This window comes from Osmerus eperlanus, chromosome 5 (assembly GCF_963692335.1).
Source record: "Osmerus eperlanus chromosome 5, fOsmEpe2.1, whole genome shotgun sequence".
Classification (NCBI taxonomy): Eukaryota; Metazoa; Chordata; class Actinopteri; order Osmeriformes; family Osmeridae; genus Osmerus; species Osmerus eperlanus.
Genome location: NC_085022.1, coordinates 10,334,556 through 10,358,668, shown reverse-complemented (window position 1 = coordinate 10,358,668; position 24,113 = coordinate 10,334,556). Strand labels below are relative to the sequence as shown.

At 42.8% G+C, this 24,113-nt stretch overlaps 1 protein-coding gene and 1 long non-coding RNA gene across 3 annotated transcripts in view; one reads left to right on the top strand and one right to left on the bottom strand.

Moving 5' to 3' along the window:
- Nucleotides 1-24,113, bottom strand: part of LOC134021090 (proprotein convertase subtilisin/kexin type 5) — a 401,110-nt gene that overhangs the window by 271,966 nt on the left and 105,031 nt on the right. The gene's annotated exons all lie outside the window — the stretch shown is intronic.
- On the top strand, nucleotides 19,055-22,585 carry LOC134020506 (uncharacterized). 2 transcript variants are annotated; one of them, XR_009930403.1, is made up of 6 exons: nucleotides 19,055-20,189; nucleotides 20,325-20,421; nucleotides 20,607-20,708; nucleotides 21,085-21,260; nucleotides 21,384-21,485; nucleotides 21,840-22,585. It is a non-coding gene; the product is annotated as an uncharacterized LOC134020506 (long non-coding RNA). The 2 variants fall into 2 exon arrangements; XR_009930402.1 differs by having other exon boundaries at nucleotides 21,820-22,585.

Sequence of the window (24,113 nt, the reverse complement as noted above, 5' to 3'; positions counted from 1 at the left end):
GCAGTGAAATAACTATTGGTTTCCATTTGTGGTGACTGCTGACTGACATTAGGGATGAGATTAAATAGATCCTGGAATTTAGCCTGGTCTGGAGCAGGCTAGCTCCACAGAATAAATCTCCATGGTAATTTATACCATAACATATCCTCCTGCCCCCTATCCATCTTTAGTGCAACCGGATTACGGATCAATTGAGCCAGGATCACCAAGATATCCTGGCTTAATCCCTTATCCTAGTTTTGTGCAACAGGCCCCAGCTCGACCTTTGCTTGTAAACAGTGATTCTGACTGTAAGAGACCTTTAAATAGCCTGACTTACCGAAATTGGCAAAACTAGCCTGGCTAACGTAGGTCGCTTTCTCAGGGCATATGACGAATGAAACAGGCTCGCCTTGAAAAAGTCTCCCTGCCGCATAGGCTTATTACAAAGACTTTCACGCCAAAAATCACCATTATGAGCCGACAGGTCTGTGGGGAATTGCTTTTTCTCCTAAAGGCTGCTCTCCTCGACCTTTTTGATGAACAATTCGCCGAGATGCAAAATGACTCACTAATTAAAAACACAGAGGAAAAAAGCTAGAGCTACAGTAGCTACTTTTCGAGTTTGGTTTTCCGTCACTTCAGAATCACGATCTATAAGGTCTAAAAGTGCTAAACCTTCACCATAATTCAAGAGTAGTGTACTTTCACAAACCCAATCATTAATTCTAGCTTAAAATGTGTAAAACCAGGACTTACCGAAAGTGGCTGCCTCCAACACGGCTTTCACGGGAGACGACTTTCACGGGACACGGGAAACAACAATGGCCGCCGAAAAATAATTTGTATTCGTAACAGCGAGCTGCGATTGGAAGCGAAATGAAACAGGGGCTAAAAAACGAGGGTGGGGGCTTGGTCAGCACACATTTTCAAGAAAGCATGCGTGTGTCAAGGGGCTCTGGCCCCTTGTGTGTGAGAGAATGTGGAGCACGCGCGCACAGGAGCAAAGGGAGAGAGGATTTGGGGAAACAGCCCTAGAAATTAGCCAAGCATGCATGTTTCAAATATTCACTACAAATCGAGTTTTCATGTTACAGTCAACTTTTTCTCAAATTTGTGTACTCAACATTCTCAAGAGTCTTCATATGAACTAGTGATTGAATCAGAGTATCAGTTTTTGGCCGGCGGATGTGTAAAGCATTATTTTAGCATTAGCAATAAATTCAATTTGCTTTATATCAATCATTTTTAGAGGTATGAAGTTGCCTTTGCACATGGTAACATGTTGTAGTGTCTTCCACGTGACATACCAAGTTTGGTGTTGATATCTCAAAGATTTGCTGAGATTTGACCAAACGTCCTGTTTGGTTGCTTTGTTGCAGATTTTGATTGGCTCTACCGGACAAACGGTTTTGAAAATCAGAAATCCCTATGATAACTTTTGTGAGGCTCAGTCTGGATATCATCTATGGCAATTTTGAAGAAAATTCGACCAAAAATGTAGGAGGAGTAGGGAAAAAACGCGTTTCCTTAATCTTTATTGTACAGACAAATCCAATATGGTGGCCGTTATAGCTTCTTGAGGCTTTTTTATTCCTCATGAGAAATAAGGCATATGTAATGAATTTCAGAATTTTGGGACTTATGGCCTGCAAATGGCATCAATTTGAAAATTGACATATTGGGGCGTGGCCTGTAGCGCCACCTATTGTCTCACATGGCCCATGTTTGGTATGGTAGTTACTAATGGTCTGCAGTTTCAACATGCCAAATTTCACAACTTTTTACGGTACTGGTCTAGGGGCTGCCATTGACTCCCATGGGTAAAAAATAATAATCTGGTGGTGTCTGTTTTTTAATCAACGAAGTAAAGGTCTAAAAAGGTCCTCGACCTACGTAGCCTATCTTTCACGTCAATCATGGCGTGTCATTTTATTTTGATGAAGCGGTGGATGAGGGAGCTGTCGTTGTACACGATTTAAAGGGAACGTTCTTTCTGGAAGAAGTCACGTGGTCGTGTGCATTGCTTTTGCCGTGGTGGATTGTATGATCAGAATCAGAATCAGAATGGGATTTATTCGCCATGAAAGTTTGCACAGACAAGGAATTTGCTTTGGCAGGAAGGTGCATACAATAAACATATACCTAAAATTTAAATATGTGGACTATCTATGCTAAGGGTACATAAACTAGCAGTACTAAGTGGGATTCGAATAGAATTAAATATACAATAAAATAAAATATAAGTTGCCGTAAATTACAATATAAAAATACAAAAATACAAATATTACAAAAAATACAAATGTACAAGATACCATTTTGTAATGCAGTGCAAAAAGCAGTGTGTTTTAAGCAAGAAGTCATTAGAGTCAGTGTGGTCCCTTGGCCTTGTTGAAGAGGCCAACAGCGGAAGGGAAGAAATGTTTTTGTGGCGTGAGGTATTGGTCCTGATGGACCGCAGCCTTCTGCCGGAGGGGAGTGACTGAAACAGGGAGTGTCCAGGGTGGGAGGAGTCGGCCACAATCTTCCTCGCTCGCCTCAGGGTCCTCGAGGTGTGCAGGTCCTCGAGGGTAGGCAGATTGCAGCCAATCACCTTCTCAGCAGTGCGGATGATACGCTGCAGTCTGCTCTTGTCCTTGGCAGTGGCAGCAGCGTACCAGACGGTGATGGAGGAGGTGAGGATGGACTCAATGATGGCTGAGTAGAAGTGCACCATCATTGTCTTTGGCAGGTTGAACTTCTTCAGCTGCCGAAGGAAGTACATCCTCTGTTGTGCTTTCTTGATGAGGGAGCTGATGTTCAGTTCCCACTTGAGGTCCTGGGAGAGGATAGTGCCCAGGAAGCGGAAGGACTCCACAGTGTTGACTGGGGAGTCACACAGGGTGATGGGGGTGAGTGGGGCTGTGTTCCTCCTGAAGTCCACAACCATCTCCACTGTCTTAACCCTTGTGTTATCTTCGGGTCATTCTGACCCATCAGTCATTGTGACCCACCGTCGTATTGCGACAAATTTACCGCATACAAAGAAAAAGTGAAGCATTTTCTTTTAACAGCTAGGCTGTCTCAGACCCCCCACATTGCAAAGGTTAAAAGAAAATTATTTTAATTTGTTTTTGTATTGGGTAAAATTGGGTAAACACAACGATGGTTCGTTATGAACCTTTGGGTCATGTGACCCGAAGGCAGCACGAGGGTTAAGAGCAATGAGCTCTAAGTTGTTCTGGCTGCACCAGGTCGGCCGCTTCCCACCTATAATCAGACTCGTCTCCACCAGAGATGAGCCCAATAAGGGTGGTGTCGTCCGCAAACTTCAGGAGTTTGACGGACGGATGACTGGAGGTGCAACTGTTGGTGTACAGGGAGAAGAGCAGAGGAGAAAGGACGCAGCCCTGAGGTGGTCCGGTGCTGATGGACCGGGAGTCAGAGACTTGTGTTCCCAGCTTAACGCACTGCTTCCTGTCAGACAGGAAGTCTGTGATCCACCTGCAGGTGGAATCAGGCACGTTCAGCTGGGAGAGCTTGTCCTGAAGCAGGGCGGGGATGATGGTATTGAAGGCAGAGCTGAAGTCCACAAACAGGATCCTGGCATAGGATGCTGGGGAGTCCAGGTGCTGTAGGGTGAAGTGGAGGGCCATGTTAACTGCATCGTCCACCTGTTGGCTCTGTAGGCAAACTGCAGGGGGTCCAGTAGAGGGTCAGTGATGGATTTAAGGTGTGCCAGCACCAGGCGCTCGAAAGACTTCATTACCACAGAGGTCAGGGCGACGGGTCTGTAGTCATTATGTCCTGTTGGCCTTGGCTTTTTGGGCACAGGGATGATGGTGGAGGACTTGAGACAGGCTGGCACATGGCATGTCTCAAGGTAGGTGTTAAAGATGTAGGTAAACACCGGAGACAGCTGGTCAGCGCAGTGCTTGAGGGTGGCTGGAGAGACAGAGTCCGGCCCAGCTGCTTTGCGGGGATTCTGCCTCTTGAAAAGTCTGTTAACTTCACCCTCCTGAATGGAGAGAGTCGTCACTGTAGAGGGGGGGAGGTGGGAGGCCTCCTGGGTGGGAAGGGGTAGTTCAGGACTGTCCAATTGTCTTTCAAATCTGCAGTAGAACTCATTCAGGTCGTTGGCCAGGCGGGAGTCGTTAGTGGAGTGGGGGGCTCTGGGCTTGTAGTTGGTAATCTGCCTAAGCCCTCTCCAGACAGAAGCAGAGTCGTTTGCAGAGAATTGGTGTTTTAGTCTCTCTGAGTACAGTCGTTTAGCCTCCCTCACCGCCTTGCTAAACCTGTTCTTCGACTCCTTGAAACTGTCTTTGTCCCCACTCCTAAACGCGGCCTCTTTCTCTGACCTCAACCTTCTGAGTTTAGCTGTAAACCAGGGTTTGTCGTTGTTGTAGCTTACCCTGGTGCGTGTTGGTATACAGCAGTCCTCACAGAAGCTGATGTATGATGTCACAGCCTCTGTGAGCTCATCCAGACTATTGGTAGCAGTCGTGAACATGTCCCAGTCAGTGCAGTCCAAGCACGCCCGCAGATCCTCCATAGCTTCACTGGTCCACTGTTTTGATGTCCTCACAGCAGGCTTACAGCGCTTTAGCTTCTGCCTGTATGCAGGAATCAGGTGGACCATGGCGTGGTCAGAGTGACCCAGTGCTGCTCGGGGGACCGCATGGTATGCTTTGCTGATTGTAGAGTAGCAGTGATCCAAGGTGTTTCCTTCTCTGGTAGGGCATTCGACATGATCCATGTTTTACCTCTCGGGCTGCTTAAGAATAGGGTGCACGCACAATTATAGCTTGACTACTTAAATCTGACTTGAATTAGTAAGAGTGCGTGAGCTGGAATTGGCCTTTATGGAACCGCTTTAGCCCCGCTTGACTATCATAAGTCAGGTTTGGGACTTTAAGTCTAACTTTTTTGAGCGGCCTTTATGGAACAGGCCTCAGAAATTGTGAAATGTTACAACAACCTTTTCGCACTCGACGTCAGCAGATCGATGCTTACTCACAGCAAACTGCTACAACTTCAGGTCATAATGTTCCATCCAGTTGTATTCCCAGCTAACACAGTTACGTTGCCCTTACGTTGCCGCAATGTCACTCGATGACCAAACATACGTTACCGCAACGTCTTTGGCGACGTTGCGGGACCGTGCATCTGTGGGTATACAAAGCATTAGTATGACAACATTTGTTGTTTTGACAAATATGTTTCCCCCACGATCAGAACAACTTAGGTATGCCTTACAATGAGTTGGCAATGGTTTGAGTATTTTTTTGAGTGTCTTATATTTGCACTTGCCTGGCTGCCAGCTGTTTTCCTGGGACCCCAATGGGTTCTCCTCCACCAGACCAGAGTTGACACCTAGGAGTATGGCATTTGGTGATGCAAAAGTCATGCTTTTGCTTCAAAACATAGCTTTTAGGGTTGCCCTGGCTCATACAATTATTGTAACTGTTATAAACGGTCATTCATCAATTTGCCATAATTTCCCAGGGACACAGTGCTAGGCCGTGTGACAGTGGTAGGATAATTTGTACAGAAATGAAAGTGGAATGTAGTTTATGTTCATAGTATGAGCATATTGATATTAAAACGAATAAACTTAATCCAAAAACAGATGTCATGTACAACTTGGAAGAATTAGTGACATGATACTCTTAAAGTATACTTACCCCATTTTCTTTAAAGGTCCAGCATTGGGCTACAATCCCAACCAGTCCTTCTCCACAACATTATACATCCTGTTATCAAGAGAAGAGAAGTCAAGCGCTTTTACAGTAAATTGTTATTGCATCGGTGTAAACAGTATTCCTCAAAAAATGTAACAAAAAGTTTTTCTCCAATGGGAATTCTAATTGCACCTCTGTGCTAGCTATAATACTTAGGAGTAATATAGATAGCAAAGCATTTCGTAACTCACTCAATTAATTTAAGGTGATTTTGAATTAGATGGCTCAAACATATAATCCAGCTAACAAGGGACATCCTGGGGACGTTCCTATTTGGTCCCCTATAGGTTATACCTGACGTTATCCTTAGGACGTCCTTAGGACGTTGTGTGGATGTTATTAAAGTTCCTAAAAGGTCACAATTTAGTCAGTTATAGACATTTATTTTTAAACTTTCAGGGGACGTTCCAGGAACGTCCCAGGTTGGTTATGATACGACGTTATGTTAAAACATTTAGTTGACATTCGGGACGTTCCAGGAACGTTCCAGGAACATCCCTGATTGGTTATGATATGACATTATGTTAAAAAAAATTGGGGGACATTCGGGACGTTTTAGGAACGTCCCAGGAACGTCCCTGGTTGGTTATGATATGACATACATGATGTTTAAAACTTTCGGGGGGTTCCAGAACGTCATTCGTTGGTCATAACGTAACCATCTAAATTCCGAACGGATATTTTCGTTTGTGTGTCATTCTGTGATGTGACTTGCTCGAGCTATAGCCTACTGTCACTGTGGAAACTGTACAGTATTAAATCAATTGTTTATGTATGGTACCAATAATTTGCATTTGAGCAAAGTAATACATTATAGTAATAAATAATTTGGGGATGTACCATCACTGAAACAAAACATCTAAGCTGGATCCAGCCTATCCAAGCACCAGCTGCGTCTCTAGAAACGTTCCATACTAGCCTATTACAGCACATCTCTCGCGGACGTCACCGCTCGTGACGTGAACCCTGTTGTTGAGTGAAGAAGTCGTTGACAGACAGCAAAACTTTTTGATCCCGCATCCTTCATTTATAGCTATAATACCGTTTGATAATCAATTCCTTTAAATATATCTTCAACTTAAGTTTTAGTGTTGATAGTATAGTTCTTTGTTATTATTTAAGTTATTATTTACTAACACTATTTAATAGTGTTTTTTGTGTAGTTGGCCAGTTTAGAGTAATTTAGCGCACTCCTGTGAAGGTGGGCCACCCAAAGGACAGTATTAGAGGTAAATATGTTTTAATACAAACTTTAGCTCTACTATCTATGTATTTGTATGTTTATCCAACGTGAAATAGCCATATCGAAAATGATTGTATATTAATTTCTAGCCAATTTGAGTTGGCACTGGTTTTTTAAGTCGGCTAAATTGAGACGTTGTAACATCTCAAGGAGTCAGGTGGCTGAGCAGTTAGGGAATTGGGCTAGTTAACCGAAGGTTGCTGGTTCGATTCCCGGCTGTGCCAAAATGACGTTGTGTCCTTGGGCAAGGCACTTCACCCTACTTGCCTCGGGGAGAATGTCCCTGTACTTACTGTAAGTCGCTCTGGATAAGAGCGTCTGCTAAATGACTAAATGTAAATGTCTTAATTTGTACAGTAGCTAACAATGTTATCGATAGCACTAGCTAGCTCTAAATCGGATGCCTACACACTAGTGGTGTCGTCTCTTTAAGGATACAGAAAATACGCAGATCGGAGTTATACGAACTCAAACATGTTCTGAGGGCAGAAACCAAAATGATTGGTTTACAGATTCAACCAATGAGATTGAAGCTGAAAGCGGGGTCAGAAGACGTTTGTGTTGGGGATCGGAATTGTCAGGACGTTGTGGAGGAAATCTCGGGAATTGTGAAATGTAAGTGAATATTTAGTTAAAATTCAACAAACTTCGACGTTTGCAAAGATAATTGGCAAACATTGATCCACAGAACTAATAATCATCTTACCGTATGCATTACAATTGATTTGACTCCTTAACAGTAATCTCCTGCTCTAGCTCGCTAGCTAGCTACACCATGAGCAGTTTAGCTAAGCTTAGCTTAGCTGCAACGTTAGATGTGGTAAAACGCGCTTTAAAAAAAATGTTAGCCCGCTTTCTATAAAGCCATTAAGCGACGATATAATTGCTACAGACATTTAAACAATTTATTAATCTCCCGCTCTAGCGCTGCAAAGATAGCGCTGCTCTAAGGGCAGGAATATGCGCTGCTCTCAGGGCAGGACTGTGCGCTGCTCTCAGGGCAGGAGTGCGCCATAGGTTTGTTTCCTGTTTCTATATTTAGTCAACTGTGTGCTGCTCTCAGGGCAGGAGTGCGCCATAGGTTTGTTTCCTGTTTCTATATTTAGTCAACTGTGTGCTGCTCTCAGGGCAGGACTGTGCGCTGCTCTCAGGGCAGGAGTGCGCCATAGGTTCGTTTCCTGTTTCTATATTTAGTCAACTGTGCGCTACTCTCAGGGCAGGACTGTGCGCTGCTCTCAGGGCAGGACTGTGCGCTGCTCTCAGGGCAGGACTGTGCGCTGCTCTCAGGGCAGGAGTGCGCCATAGGTTTGTTTCCTGCTTCTATATTTAGTCAACTGTGCGCTGCTCTCAGGGCAGGACTGTGCGCTGCTCTCAGGGCAGGACTGTGCGCTGCTCTCAGGGCAGGACTGTGCGCTGCTCTCAGGGCAGGACTGTGCGCTGCTCTCAGGGCAGGACTGTGCGCTGCTCTCAGGGCAGGACTGTGCGCTGCTCTCAGGGCAGGACTGTGCGCTGCTCTCAGGGCAGGAGTGCGCCATAGGTTTGTTTCCTGTTTCTATATTTAGTCAACTGTGCGCTACTCTCAGGGCAGGACTGTGCGCTGCTCTCAGGGCAGGACTGTGCGCTGCTCTCAGGGCAGGACTGTGCGCTGCTCTCAGGGCAGGACTGTGCGCTGCTCTCAGGGCAGGACTGTGCGCTGCTCTCAGGGCAGGACAATGCGCTGCTCTCAGGGAAGGACTGTGCGCTGCTCTTAGGGCAGGACTGTGCGCTGCTCTCAGGGCAGGACTGTGCGCTGCTCTCAGGGCAGGACTATGCGCTGCTCTCAGGGAAGGACTACGCGCTGCTCTCAGGGCAGGACTATGATAAGGAAAAATTCTAGCGGCACTGTGTAGATTTGAATAGTCAAGAGATGGCGGTTACAATAAATTTATTTTGCTTATACAGATCATGATTTAACAAAGTACTTTGTGATCAGTCATAACGAAGGAGGTGCTAGCCACAGGTCGTTCGCCAGAGTGATCCAGAACAACCCCAAAACCCTGCCTTATATAAACTTTAGATCAAATGGTTTTTCTGAACTCTGTGCTTGGTCAGCACTGCTCAGTGACAGTGACTTCATATCAAGTTCCCACGGTTCTTTATTGTGGCCTCTCTCCCCAAACCAGTCAAATGGTCAACTTTCCTTTGTGTGGGCACTTCAAACAAGTATTTGATTAACCCCACCCATTGCAACAGGAAGGGTCAGAGCAGCAGATCACAATAACAATACAGTTGAATTCACATTGTCTCCAGACCAACTGTCTCTTCCTCCCCAGGTGACAAGAACCCTCTCAGGTCACCCAGACTTCCCGTCTCTTAGACTTCACGTCTCCTAGTTATAAAACTGCAAATGGCATCTCTACCAAATGGGTTGAATCGACTGTCACTGTATTAAGCTTCTTAACAAACTTTTAGACTTCCCTTAAAACACATTATAAAACACACATATTATAACTGTATTCCAAAATTTCCATGACAATTCCCAATTTTTTTTTTTTTTTTTTTTTTTACAATTCCATAAACCCAAACCGTTAATTAAGAAAAATAATTCAAACATTAACATAAGAAATGCTAGTCTCAAGACAAACCCATTGTACCCCGTACACCACAAAGTCCAGGTTGTCGGAACTGATGCCATGGTCGTGCATCCGTAGTGGCCATCTTCAGTTGAATGTAGGCAAACTTCTGTCAGGCGGTGTAGTCTAGTCGAATCGATTGCAAACGACGATCAAATTGCTCAGGGCAACTTTCAACGACACTGCACTTCGCGTACAGCTCGGAAATTTCCTTGGTACTACGCAGAACGCGTATCCTCTGCTTCCGTCTCCGGACAAGGTGCACGCTTGCAATGGTTAGCGTGTATCCACGTTGCTCTCCTCTCCGATCTTAACCGCCGGATTAGTCGTCAGGAGAATCTGGTATGGCCCCGTCCACCTTGGGTTTTACCAGGCGTTTCAGGTCCTTCACCACGATCCAGTCATCTGGTATCAAATCATGCAGCGGTCCAGTCATAGGAATAGCCTCCTTCACCTGCCTGTGAATCTCACACAAAATAGACTCCAAAAAGGTTGCACAGTGATAAGCACATTCTCACAGAGGTCAGTTAAAGGTAACTGACTTCTTGTCGTCTGACTTAGTCTTCAAAGTTCTGTTCTCTCATTCAACCGAAGTGTTTAACACAATGTTGAATCCTATCAACACCAAAATAACTTCCTTAAACAAGTGTGACCCATTATCATTACATAACCTCAAAGAAAAATCCCATCGAAAATGATCTAAATTAACAAAAGCTTGATCACTGAGCCCCTGAGAAGTCTAAAACTTCCTCCCATCCAACAATCATTAAACAGTATCACTTCTCCAAAAATTTAACTCTACAAAATCCATCTATCAATACCCAAATAGTTTCTCTAACCTTAACTGTGAAGCTTATCGTGTTTAAATTCCTTTTCTCATAATACTTGTCCCACATATGAAGTATTAACAAAATGACTATGCATCCATTACAAATCCTCTTGTATGCTAAAATAATGCATTCTTCTTGATATCACACAAACTGTAGAGGCATGATCTTTCCATGTGTTAACTTAGCAAAATCTCAAGATAAATGTTTTATGCAGACCATACAACCTCCATTTTTATTCTCATATCCTTCCTTTTTCCAAAACGCATTTTCTTGTGGATTTGTCCAAGTTCGAATCTCCATTCCACCATTCCTTTCTCCATCTGTCCGCTGTATTCTGTAATTCTTATCAAATATACTCAAACAAAACAAAATTCTCACTCTGGGTTAAATACAGTCCAATATTTTCAACTCAGCAATATCATATCAAACCCTCACAATCCTATCACAAATCCAAACTACTGAAACTAAATTCATAAAACCATAAAACCCCCATAGTCACTCTCTGTTTGGATCAGTCAGTCATCAGTCAGTCATAAATTCCTAAACGTCATCTCTTCCTCTCTAAGAAGCCTGTGCTTCCCTTAAAGAATCTGTAACAAATGTTGTATCAAGGTCACACAACAATTTTCCTCAAAAGAGTCCTGTAAGCCCAAATTTATCAAGTTAGGCTCATCCGGACATAGCAACATCATCTCATCACTTCCTGTAAACATATCACATCAAAAACATATTCTAGTTAGTTCATCAATGCATTCAGGCAATCTAGAAACTGCTCCAGCTAGTATCAGCACTAGCATTTTCCCTGTGGAATAATCATAATTGTTAGAGTGAATTCCACATTTGCATACAGCAAGTTGTTCTATAAGTGAAAATAAGAAACTTCCTGTTTCCATACCTTTCCCAAATCATATGTAACACCAATGATGTATTTAACTATCAGTAAATATTTTAACTCTTTTCCCTTTTATGAATTAACAAGCTTACACTGAAGCAACCAACTTTTGAACCAATTTGTATAAAATAAAACTATTTTAGAAAACAACCAAATTACCCCATCTTTTAGTCTCATATTATCTTTTCTTATAAAAACCTTTAGGAACAGTTCAAATGAATACCTTTACATTTCAGATTCCCTTTTAATTTTTCCCTGTATTTAAATTCACCAAATCAAATCTCTCTTTTTCCAAGACATGTAGAAAACCAGCATCACTACCCTAAACCAGAATTTAATCTGTATGATTCCAAAATGAAACATAGACCATAAAATGTTCTTAATGTAACCATTAGCCAAACTTATACCCCATCTATATTTCTATATAGGTTAGATAGGTAGAACTTCATAACTTGCTTTGGCTGCAGTCCAGAACAAGCTACTTAGCACAAACCATCATAACCACAATTTATCAGACTTAATGAGTCTTCCCAAATTATTTCAAAACCAAATGATCATAACCCACTTTATGAACCAATACCATAATGATACAACCTCATCACAGCCTAACTGTTTATCCCAAAACATTGTACCATGCCCTTAAGACAAAAGAAAATATAAACTCTCCCTTTTTCTTTTAAACCTTTAAATTCACAATTTAACATAAACCCGTAAAACAAAACCTTATTCTTTAACTCCTCAAAAGTTTTATCAAAGCATGTAATGTATACACCTTTGAATATTCCTATATTTACCAGCTATCTCAATTACTCTTTGTTAGTGAATCAACTCAAATAAACAATCGCGCATTTCAAACTCGAATCAAACAGCGCGCTCTGGAACAAAGCAAAAACTCTCAACCTTTTTTCATTTCTTTTAAACAATACCGATGGTTGGCGTTTACCATCTATTCACTTAATTTTGCTAAAGTATAACTTTTCCAATTCAATTAGAACTAATTTATGAACCAGGGTCTAATTTCTGCATTTTTATGGATACCATCACACACCACAGATGTGTGATTCAGACACCAAACTTCGAATTCATCTAAACGGACACATCTTTCACCATTAATACTCACATAATTATGCAGAATTACACCCTCTGGGATCACCTTTGTAAAACTCAACGTAACGGGACTCTTTTAGCCCCCACCTTTCCTCGGAATTTCTGAAACTCATTTAAAATGTCCTCAAACAAACAAAAACCTTGTTAGCAAATGTCTCAAAATACTCATCACGTAACATATTTCAAAAATAACCAAATTAATATGTAAATTCGCTTCAAATTTATCTATTTCTCAAAATTTTCGTCTTAGTCAATTTCTCAATTTCCATCTGCGCATGCGTCCTGCGGTTACTCATCCTGGATCTCAAATATCAAGCTGCAATTCCTTTACTAGCCTGTACCCGCCTGTCGGTGTGTTAGTTTGTTAGCCAATGTCGTTGCCATAGTTGCAAATTCAACTTCCTGGACTCTCCTTTGTCTCAGGACAGAACAAAATGCACTTCCTCCACGTTTTCACCATTAGCCATTAACCAACAGTCACAGCCTAGATTTTCTTCCTCTCAGATCCCAGCTATCCTAGCAATTTGTAAAAGACTTGGTTCAACAGACAGCGGACTGGCAAATTCGCTAGAATCATGTCAGCCTTCGGATTTCTTTCTAGGGACAAGTCTACCCTCTTACAACATGTAAAACAATTACCCATGGTTATATTTACAACAGAACCTCAATATTTACAATTCTATCAACTATTAGTACTATTTTAACTTCAACATAAAAATTAGGCTCCGAAATCTACATATGCACCTAATATCACTCGTCAGAGAACGACAGTTTACCCATGTATTAGCATTCTGGTTGAACAAAGCTTCAACTTCAAGTCCATTTAAATAGGTAAATATGAATACCACCAAACCCAACACATTTCAACAAATCATCTCAGCAGCAATAAACACACATATGTAGCACCTTTGCCCTTAACAACAAACGCAATTCGGTCTCTCGAACTAGTTCCCCTTGTATACACTTCAGTCCCTCGGACTGGCTCAATCTTTCTAATCACTTCTTCATAACCCTTTACATATTTCTTTAAACAACAGTAACATCTGTGAACTTCCACAAAATTAATTAAAAACCATCGAACATTTCCAGACATAAACAAAAATATTCCTTAAACAACATAACATTTCCGTTTGAACACATAACTTTCTATAAAAGTTTCAATAACCCCGGGATTGTAATTCTTAAAATGAATACCGCTTTTATTGCCAAAACTGGCCTTTTACCAATTATCCTACCCAAACACTAAATTTCCAGCGCGTTATTCAATAACGAATCAAGCTCATAATATAGAAAATCGGTCTGTACATAATTTCCCAATCAAGAGTATGGCAACTCACAATATTTTCTTAAGTTTGACAAAGAAACAGAAACACACATCTGTTTTCCCAACCAATATACTTCACAATTCAACGTCAAATGCACTTTTTTTTTTCTTTTTTTTGTTTTGCACTCATGGCGGGTGGGCCACTGCACGCATAATGAGCTTTACTGAAAGAATCAACTTCCGCTAGGCTCAAGCGCATGCGCCTCTTTTCAAGTGGAGAATTCAGTCAAAGAATTAACATTAGCATTTTCAAAACAGAATGTCTCCGTCTTCAAAAACAAATGCCTTCTGGCGGTAATCAGACCGATGTAAAGTCTAACATCAAACATATAACGGTTAACACAGAGTTGTAAAACAATCGTCTCTCCTCTACCAACAGTGTCATAACCGATAAACATTGTACGCCACCATTTCGAAACTCAACTTCCGGTCACGAACCCCTCTGATTTGAGAGTTCGCTCACAATTTCTAGAAAACTTTCAACAAAGATGACACATCTCCGGACATTCACGTACATTTTGCTCAAATTCCCACAATTAAAGCACGCATTTTGGATTGACCTTACCTAGCAATTCGTGTTGGCCTACATGTTTTCTTCAACAGCATGTCAACACGCTCTGCATCAGCTTTGACCATAGCCCACAACACGCTTATTCCAAACACAACAGGGACTCAAACCCTTTGTTCCGGAGAGGACTTTAACCTTTCCTTCTTTAAAACACAATGGCAATTGCAAGTCAAGGCACAAGCTTCAATCTTTGCAGGAATCCAAAGCAAATCTATAAAGATGGCAGATGTCAGAAGATATCTGACCTATCTCCATCCAATCAGAAAAAGCTCTCCAATCAGGCTAAAATCTATTCTTTTCTCCACTTTAAAAAAACTGTGTATCTATTTCTCCCCACGAACCTATTTCGCAATACAATAAGGTCCTTAAAACAAAACGACTCCACACTCGAAAATCCACATTTATCAATCCATATTTTCATTTGCAATAAACTATCGTTACCATACTTTTGTTTCATGTAATCGATGTTTAGACAGGTCAATTCTGCCTCCAGACCATTCATTTTTAGAATTACAATCCATAAACGATAACCAACAACGGAAAATAAAGACACAATTACTCCTTTTTGTTTCTAAAAACAATTAAATTCCGACTTCCCAACTTTCAATGAAAATAACTGCACAATCATAAATTACAAATATTCAAACCGAAAAAAAATAATTAAAATTTCGAAAAATAATTAAAATTTTGATTTTTGTAATTTGTATATAGCTTGAATAATAGACACCATTAGTTACTCATACTTCTTTTAACCTCAAAAAACATATAAAACAAAAATGAACACGTGTGTAAAAAACTCAAACCTTTGTTTTGAAAATCCCTCAGGATACATCCTATCTTTTTTGTTCTCCACCTTCAGGGACTCAAACCCTTTGTAAACACTCACTCACACAGCTGATTTCCTCACAAGTATACTTTTCTCTCGGGACTTAGAATCACGTTTAGGCCGTTAATAAATAAGAACTGCACCAATGCCAATACAATTTCTCAAACTATCACTAACCCAACATATTCTAATCCTTAGGGTCTCAAAAAGACACATAACACGATATAACATGTGAATTTATCTCCCTCTATGTGTTTGTTCGTCAACAACACTACCTCTGTGTGTGTCCGTCGACACACTTCTGCAGACATTTTTTTACGACTTTCACGTAAAAGGTAGGTTCAACAACCTTACCTTATTAATTCGTACGACTTTACACGTACAGGACAGTTTTACCTCTGCCCAATTACTTACTTAACCGAATTATTGACAATAGCCTAAAAACACACATTTAGACAATTCAATATCACACAGTAACCAAAAGAATATCTCACCGGTTCTTTTGAAGACCCCGCGTCAGCCACAAAACGTCCAACGGGCGCCCCCCCTGGCCCTGCTGTCTCACGCATGGCGGAAGGAAAGGCGGCTTTTTGCCGGAAGATCAATTCGCCGAGGGGAGCCGCCTGCTGAACGCCGTAGACCAATGAGGATCCCCCTACTGGCCACCAAGTGATAAGGAAAAATTCTAGTGGCACTGTGTAGATTTGAATAGTCAAGAGATGGCGGTTACAATAAATTTATTTTGCTTATACAGATCATGATTTAACAAAGTACTTTGTGATCAGTCATAACGAAGGAGGTGCTAGCCACAGGTCGTTCGCCAGAGTGATCCAGAACAACCCCAAAACCCTGCCTTATATAAACTTTAGATCAAATGGTTTTTCTGAACTCTGTGATTGGTCAGCACTGCTCAGTGACAGTGACTTCATATCAAGTTCCCACGGTTCTTTATTGTGGCCTCTCTCCCCAAACCAGTCAAATGGTCAACTTTCCTTTGTGTGGGCACTTCAAACAAGTATTTGATTAACCCCACCCATTGCAACAGGAAGGGTCAGAGCAGCAGATCACAATAACAATACAGTTGAATTCACATTGTCTCCAGACCAACTGTCTCTTCCTCCCCAGGTGACAAGAACCCTCTCAGGTCACCCAGACTTCCCGTCTCTTAGACTTCACGTCTCCTAGTTATAAAACTGCAAATGGCATCTCTACCAAATGGGTTGAATCGACTGTCACTGTATTAAGCTTCTTAACAAACTTTTAGACTTCCCTTAAAACACATTATAAAACACACATATTATAACTGTATTCCAAAATTTCCATGACAACTATGCGCTGCTCTCAGGGCAGGACTGTGCGCTGCTCTCAGGGCAAGACTGTGCACTGCTCTGAGGGCAGGAGTGCGCCATAGGTTCGTTTCCTGCTTCTATATTTAGTCAACTGTGCGCTGCTCTCAGGGCAGGAGTGCGCCATAGGTTTGTTTCCTGCTTCTATATTTAGTCAACTGTGCGCTGCTCTCAGGGCAGGACTGTGCGCTGCTCTCAGGGCAGGACTGTGCGCTGCTCTCAGGGCAGGACTGTGCGCTGCTCTCAGGGCAGGACTGTGCGCTGCTCTCAGGGAAGGACTACGCGCTGCTCTCAGGGCAGGACTATGCGCTGCTCTCAGGGCAGGACTGTGTGCTGCTCTCAGGGCAGGACTGTGCGCTACTCTCAGGGCAGGAGTGCGCCATAGGTTTGTTTCCTGCTTCTATATTTAGTCAACTGTGCGCTGCTCTCAGGGCAGTAGTGCGCCATAGGTTTGTTTCCTGCTTCTATATTTAGTCAACTGTGCGCTGCTCTCAGGGCAGGACTGTGCGCTGCTCTCAGGGAAGGACTGTGCGCTGCTCTCAGGGCAGGACTGTGCGCTGCTCTCAGGGCAGGACTGTGCGCTGCTCTCAGGGCAGGACTGTGCGCTGCTCTCAGGGCAGGACAATGCGCTGCTCTCAGGGCAGGACTGTGCGCTGCTCTTAGGGCAGGACTGTGCGCTGCTCTCAGGGCAGGACTGTGCGCTGCTCTCAGGGCAGGACTATGCGCTGCTCTCAGGGCAGGACTATGCGCTGCTCTTAGGGAAGGACTACGCGCTGCTCTCAGGGCAGGACTATGCGCTGCTCTCAGGGCAGGACTGTGCGCTGCTCTCAGGACAGGACTGTGCGCTGCTCTCAGGGCAGGAGTGCGCCATAGGTTTGTTTCCTGCTTCTATATTTAGTCAACTGTGCGCTGCTCTCAGGGCAGGAGTGCGCCATAGGTTTGTTTCCTGCTTCTATATTTAGTCAACTGTGCGCTGCTCTCAGGGCAGGACTGTGCGCTGCTCTCAGGGCAGGACTGTGCGCTGCTCTCAGGGCAGGACTGTGCGCTGCTCTCAGGGCAGGAGTGCGCCATAGGTTCGTTTCCTGCTTCTATATTTAGTCAACTGTGCGCTGCTCTCAGGGCAGGAGTGCGCCATAGGTTCGTTTCCTGCTTCTATATTTAGTCAACTGTGCGCTGCTCTCAGGGCAGGAGTGCGCCATAGGTTTGTTTCCTGCTTCTATATTTAGTCAACTGTGCGCTGCTCTCAGGGCAGGACTGTGCGCTGCTCTCAGGGCAGGACTGTGCGCTGCTCTCAGGGCAGGACTATGCGCTGCTCTCAGGGCAGGACTGTGCGCTGCTCTCAGGGCAGGAGTGCGCCATAGGTTCATTTTTCGTGAGTGTTATTGTTTTGTACAAAGTAATAAGTACATGTATGCTTGTACGTATAACTTGAATTTTGTACCTAAATTATTATTTTTTTTATTAATAATTGTATTGTATTGTATTTTTTACTTTTCCAGGTTAATGGAGAATATTTGGCTTGAAGGGATAAGGCGAAAGTTAAAGAAAGTAAAGGATGCCCAAGTCATTCAACAGGTCATACCTTTTTCTGGGGAGGAGAATGAATTCATGCAGGGTTACATTAAGAAACTGGAAGAGGAAACAAAAAGCATCTTCAAGTCCCCTGTGTCAAGTCATAAAGACTACTTTTACTATGGATGTGAAAGATCAACCAAAGCAAGGGGGAAAAGCAAAGGAGAACCAAAAGACAAGAGCTAATTCTTGCATAGCTTATGTGTCCTTCAAAATAATCAAAGATGGTAGTTTCACAGCTGCTGTGGTCAACAAAATGCTTCAACATAATGGACATGATGTGTGCATGAAAGAAGAGGGAGTAAAAAATCGGATTGACCCAGAGTTAATAACCTTCATTGAAATGTGGCTCGATCAAGGACTGTCAATTTCAGAAACACTTTTAAAATGTGTGGACTGGGCAGCGTGTCATGGACATACGGACAAATATAATCGGCGATATTATGTTACACCTGAAGATATCCGATTAATCAAGAAGACCATTAATGCTCTTCAGTTGTCCTGATGCGAAAGACTGCATTAGTGTGGACAAGCTAGTCACGTCCGAGCTGCAGGAAAACATTTGTTACTACCAGCCTTTGAGTGAAAATCATCCATCCATCATCTTCCGCTTGTCCGGGGGTCGGGTCGCGGGGGCAGCAACCTAAGCAGGGAGGCCCAGACTTTCCTCTCCCCGGCCACTTCCACCAGCTCTTCCTGGGGGACCCTGAGGCGTTCCCAGGCCAGCCGAGAGACATAGTCCCTCCAGCGTGTCCTGGGTCTTCCCCGGGGCCTCTTCCCAGTGGGACGTGCCCAGAACACCTCACCAGGGAGGCGTCCAGGAGGCATCCTTATCTGATGCCCGAGCCACCTCAACTGGCCCCTCTCGACGCGGAGGAGCAGCGGTTCTACTCTGAGCCCCTCCCGGATGACCGAGCTTCTCACCCTATCTCTAAGGGAGAGCCCGGACACCCTGCGGAGAAAACTCATTTCGGCCGCTTGTATTCGCGATCTCGTTCTTTCGGTCACTACCCACAGTTCGTGACCATAGGTGAGGGTAGGAACGTAGATCGACTGGTAAATAGAGAGCTTCGCCTTTCGACTCAGCTCCTTCTTCACCACAACGGACCGATGCAGAGCCCGCCTCACTGCGGACGCCGCACCGATCCGCCTGTCGATCTCGCGCTCCATCCTTCCCTCACTCGTGAACAAGACCCCGAGATACTTGAACTCCTCCGCTTGGGACAAGATCTCCTCCCCGACCCGGAGATTGCACTCCACCTTTTTCCGGTCGATAACCATGGCCTCAGATTTGGAGGTGTTGATTCCCATCCCAGCCGCTTCGCATTCGGTTGCGAACCGCTCCAGTGAGAGCTGGAGGTCACGGCCCGATGAAGCCAACAGGACCACATCATCCGCAAAAAGCAGCGACCCGATCCTGAGGTCCCCAAACCGGACCCCCTCAACGCCCTGGCTGCGCCTAGAAATTCTGTCCATATCAGTTATGAACAGAATCGGTGACAAAGGGCAGCCCTGGCGGAGTCCAACCCTCACCGGGAACAAGTTCGACTTACTACCGGCAATGCGGACCAAACTCTGGCACCGGTCGTACAGGGACCGAACAGCCCCGATCAGGGAGTCCGGTACCCCGTACTCCCGGAGCACCCCCCACATGAGCCCCCGAGGGACACGGTCGAACGCCTTTTCCAAATCCACAAAACATGTGTAGACTGGTTGGGCGAACTCCCATGCACCCTCCAGAACCCTGCCGAGGGTATAGAGCTGGTCCACAGTTCCACGGCCAGGACGAAAACCACATTGCTCCTCCTGAATCCAAGGTTCGACAATCCGACGGACCCTCCTCTCCAGCACCCCTGAATAGACTTTCCCAGGGAGGTTGAGGAGTGTGATCCCCCTAAAGTTGGAGCACACCCTCCGGAAAATCAATCCACTAATAATTGTAGTGCAGACACCCTGGCAAAAGGATATACTTAGAGAACATCCCCATACCATGGTATTCATGGATGCTACTTACAAAGCCATGACATCATATGGTTATGCATTTTATGCACTTCTTTTGACCAACAGTATTGGGAGAGCAGTCCCATTTGCTTACTTTGTAGGAATCAGCAGACATACTTGCTATCTGCTTGGAAAAGCTTGCAAAACACAACCCAGGATTTCTTCCCAGGTCAGAAGCTAAAAACTTAGGGTAGCAAAAATAAAGTTTTGGCAGCAAAACTTTATTTTTACACAAGCTGTTCATTTTGACAAACTTTACAGATGTTGACATATCTTAATTCTTTCTCAATTCCTCATTGTGTAGGTCAATAATGATTGACCGTGACCTTAAGGAACTCAATGTCATAAGAAGAGTTTTTCCAACAGGCAAGGTTCTTCTTTGCTGGTTTCATGTACTCCAGGTAGGTTTAATATATCTTTTGTACTGGAAAAAATATATATATATTGGGCCTTTAATTATCCTTATTGAGTTACAATTAAGGAATTTATCACTAGTCACAGACATATTCATTTTAAAAATACAATTTGATTTAAAAGGTCATGTAAAAATTATAACATCATGACTAGCTTTTGAATGTTTTTGTAGGCTGTGCATAGGTGGATGGTTAGAAGAGATGGAGGGAACTTGCCAGTGAATCAACGAAATATTGTGATTTAAGCAATGGTGTCACTGAAATCCTGTTTAACGGTAATATTTTTATATAATAAATCACTTTATTCTTTAGAAATTTCAGTACATGGAAATAAATCTTGAGTTGTATACTATGGATTTTAAAGGGATTGGTCAAGTTTATATTTATGTTGTTTTGGACCCCATTATGTTTCATTACATGGAAGAAAAAAACCCTCTGAACCATTATTCAAAATATATATTAATATCTTCAAAATATCTATTGTGTTCTATTGAAGAAATAAACTCATATAGGTTTGGAGTGACATGAGGTTGAGTAAAGTATAATATAAGACACACAATGACAATTTTCAGTTTTGGGTGAACTACCCCTTTAGATGTGTGTAAAATAAAGTGGCATAACTTTACAATGTTGTGTCTTATTTCTTCACAGGAAGAAGAGTTTAACAGCATGTCAGCTAGAAAGTGCGAAGAGCTCGATACCTGTCTAGATACTTCACATGGATCGACCTACCTCAAGAATCAGTGGATTTGTTTGGGAGATTTGTGGTCCAACTTTGGCAGGTCATTCTATCACCATAACAGCGAAACCAACAACAAGGCAGAAAGGTCAACTATTAAAATTATAGCACAATACCCTCAACTTACACTTGAAAATATAGTGTAAATAACATGATATTCATGACAAATATTCATTAAGGATGTTCCAAGTTTATTAACTTTTGTACACAGATTTTTCCTCACAATGAAGTATCAGTTTCTTAAGGGGAGGATGAATAGCAGGATTGATCAGCTTCTTCGCTTACTGTGTGGTGATGTCCAAAAATATTACAGGTAAATATAAGTTAATTATATTACTATTTTTTTGTGGTACCCTGATTATATATTGCATAGATATTACCTCTGGCCACTACCTGTTGCCATTATCAACTTGTTTGGATACAGGAAGCTCTGTTGTTGATTGTTGTAAAACTAATCCAATATAAAACAGTATACAAAGAGTTTGCCCCCCCTTTGTTCTATACAGTTGTGCCCCCCCCCCCCCCCCCCCCCATAGGCTAGTTTATAGCCTATGAAATCTATACAAATGTCTAAGGGTATTTGCTTTTCATTTCATTATTACATCAGTTGACCATTTCTTAACTTTGGCTGTCATTTCATTGTTCAGTTACCTGGATGACCTTAAAGAAACTGGACGAATCAAGGGAGCAAACAGTGAAGAGACGACTAATGCCGCCCAGTCTATGGTTGCAAAAGGCCTGGACTCAAAAGTGGAGATGCATGAAAATGGAGTGTGTTTGGTTCCACCCAATACAAGCACACAATCTCACAGAGTTGACCTGGGGTGTATTCGTCGTAGCTCGCTAAGCGGTTTAGCGAGCTAATTTTCAGACTAAGATAAAAAACGCCCCTCTTTTTGGTTCGTGGAAGCAACTTTCGATAAATAAAGTAACACATCAATTAGCACTAACCTGCTCCAGAGCAGGCTAACGTAAGTGTAGCTGGATAAGCTTGCCACACCCCCGGAAAATAACATGGCAGCTCCCTTTTTGAGAGACCCAGTTGACCAAGGAGCTATATTTTAGTTCGATTAGCTTTCCATACCAATAGAGTTCTTCGCGATTGCCAAGATCCTTTGTTTCACACGGATGAGTTCTTGTTTGAGCGATATCGATTCAGCAAGGACTCACTTATTTGCAAGACCTTCTCGGGCCGTACATTGCAAATATCACACGCCGCAGCAAGCTTTATGCTTTATTATGAGCTTATGCTGCTGTATGTGAATATGTAACACTATGTTTTAGGAAATGTCTTATCTGTTGTGCCTGTGCTTTTTATATGTTTCACTGTGGGAGAGTGGGAAACGTCATATCGATTCCTTTTTATGTCTTGACATGTGAAGAAATTGACAATAAAGATACTAGAAACTTTAACTGTGCTTCAGACTCTGCATAGCCTTGAGTTTTTTTGCGTCAGGTATAGGCTACATTTGTATACAGTATAGGCGATGCAGAAAACATTGGCAAAGCCGCAGCATGCGTTGCTGTAAGAAAAGTGTACTTGGCGCTTAACCAGCTGATGAATCAATTCATCATATTCCCTGGCCATGCCCCAGTCAATGAAATCAAAGAGGGATTTACACATAGGCCTACATGCATATACACATAGATAGTACATGATATAAGCGCAGTAGCCTACATATATACTCATAAGTGTCTATGAATTCGTATCAATTAGATACTCTTTGGCCTTGTTTTTATCTAGCCTACTTATTCTGAAAGAGTTGAGATCATTATTTTCGCTAGCAAGATCTCATTCGATTATTAATTTCCATTAAGCCTACTGCCAGCAGGCACATTTCTTTAAATGTGATCTGATTGATTGGGGTAATGAGGCACTTAAGATGAGCCTATAAATTTCCCCAAAACTTTCACATTTAGCTTATCGGCAATTTTTTGCCAAGCTGCTTGTCTTGTTCTGGCAGCGGTGGCGGTGTTTGACTTAGCCATGATAATATGCTTATTGCCTTCGTAGAGACTCATTATAATAGTTTGCTCGGATGGCGAGAATAGCCTATCACCGCTCTCTCTCTTTCGTCTTTTCCACCATTATACCGTTAGAAAATCACGGTTTTGGTGATTTTCCTGCCTTTTGAAGTAGGACGTACACGTGCAATTTCCCTGATAAGTTTAGCCTGATTGAAATTAACCACATGATTTGGATGCGGATCAGCCGTTGAAGAACCGATATTTGCTGTTCTCACTCATCTCGCTAATGTTAACGGGCTAAAGGGACAATTGATTAACTTAGCTTCAACCCTTACGACGAACGGGGCCCTGGTGATGCATAAATGCAATTGCAAAAGATTCCAATGTGGATCTGTGTGCAAACACCTCATTTTCTCACAGAACATTGCAGAGAAACAAGGACTTGGAATTCAAGACCTTAGGGCAGAAGCAGCAAGAAAAATAGTTGACAATGAATCCTACCTCACAGATAATGAAAACCTTACCGTTTATCATTTTGATGGGAGCGTAGGAATTGTAAGTCGTAAAGAGTCTAAATTTTGCACATGCATTGCAAATAGCTATGGAGAGGTATGTGTGTGTATTAGCTCACAACATTCTCTACACAACATCTTGCGAGAACATATCCGATGATTCCCACTGCTTAATGTCCAGTGAGGAAAAAAAGGTTACACTGAAAGGCGTGTGGAGCCAATCAGAAAAATGTCCTGAGGATAAGGAAGTGTACAGTTTAGTACAGAGGGCGCACAAATTAGTTTTTTCACAGTTTAGCAGACTGTCAAGAAAGAGAAAAGTGACTGCACTTCATAAATATCGTAAAAGTGTCAAAAAAGCAAAAGATGCAGTAACTTACACGGTCAAAAAGAAGAAAAAACGTGGTTGATCTTGTAGACAGATAAGAAATGCTTTGCCTAGACAAAATGGTTAGTTTTTT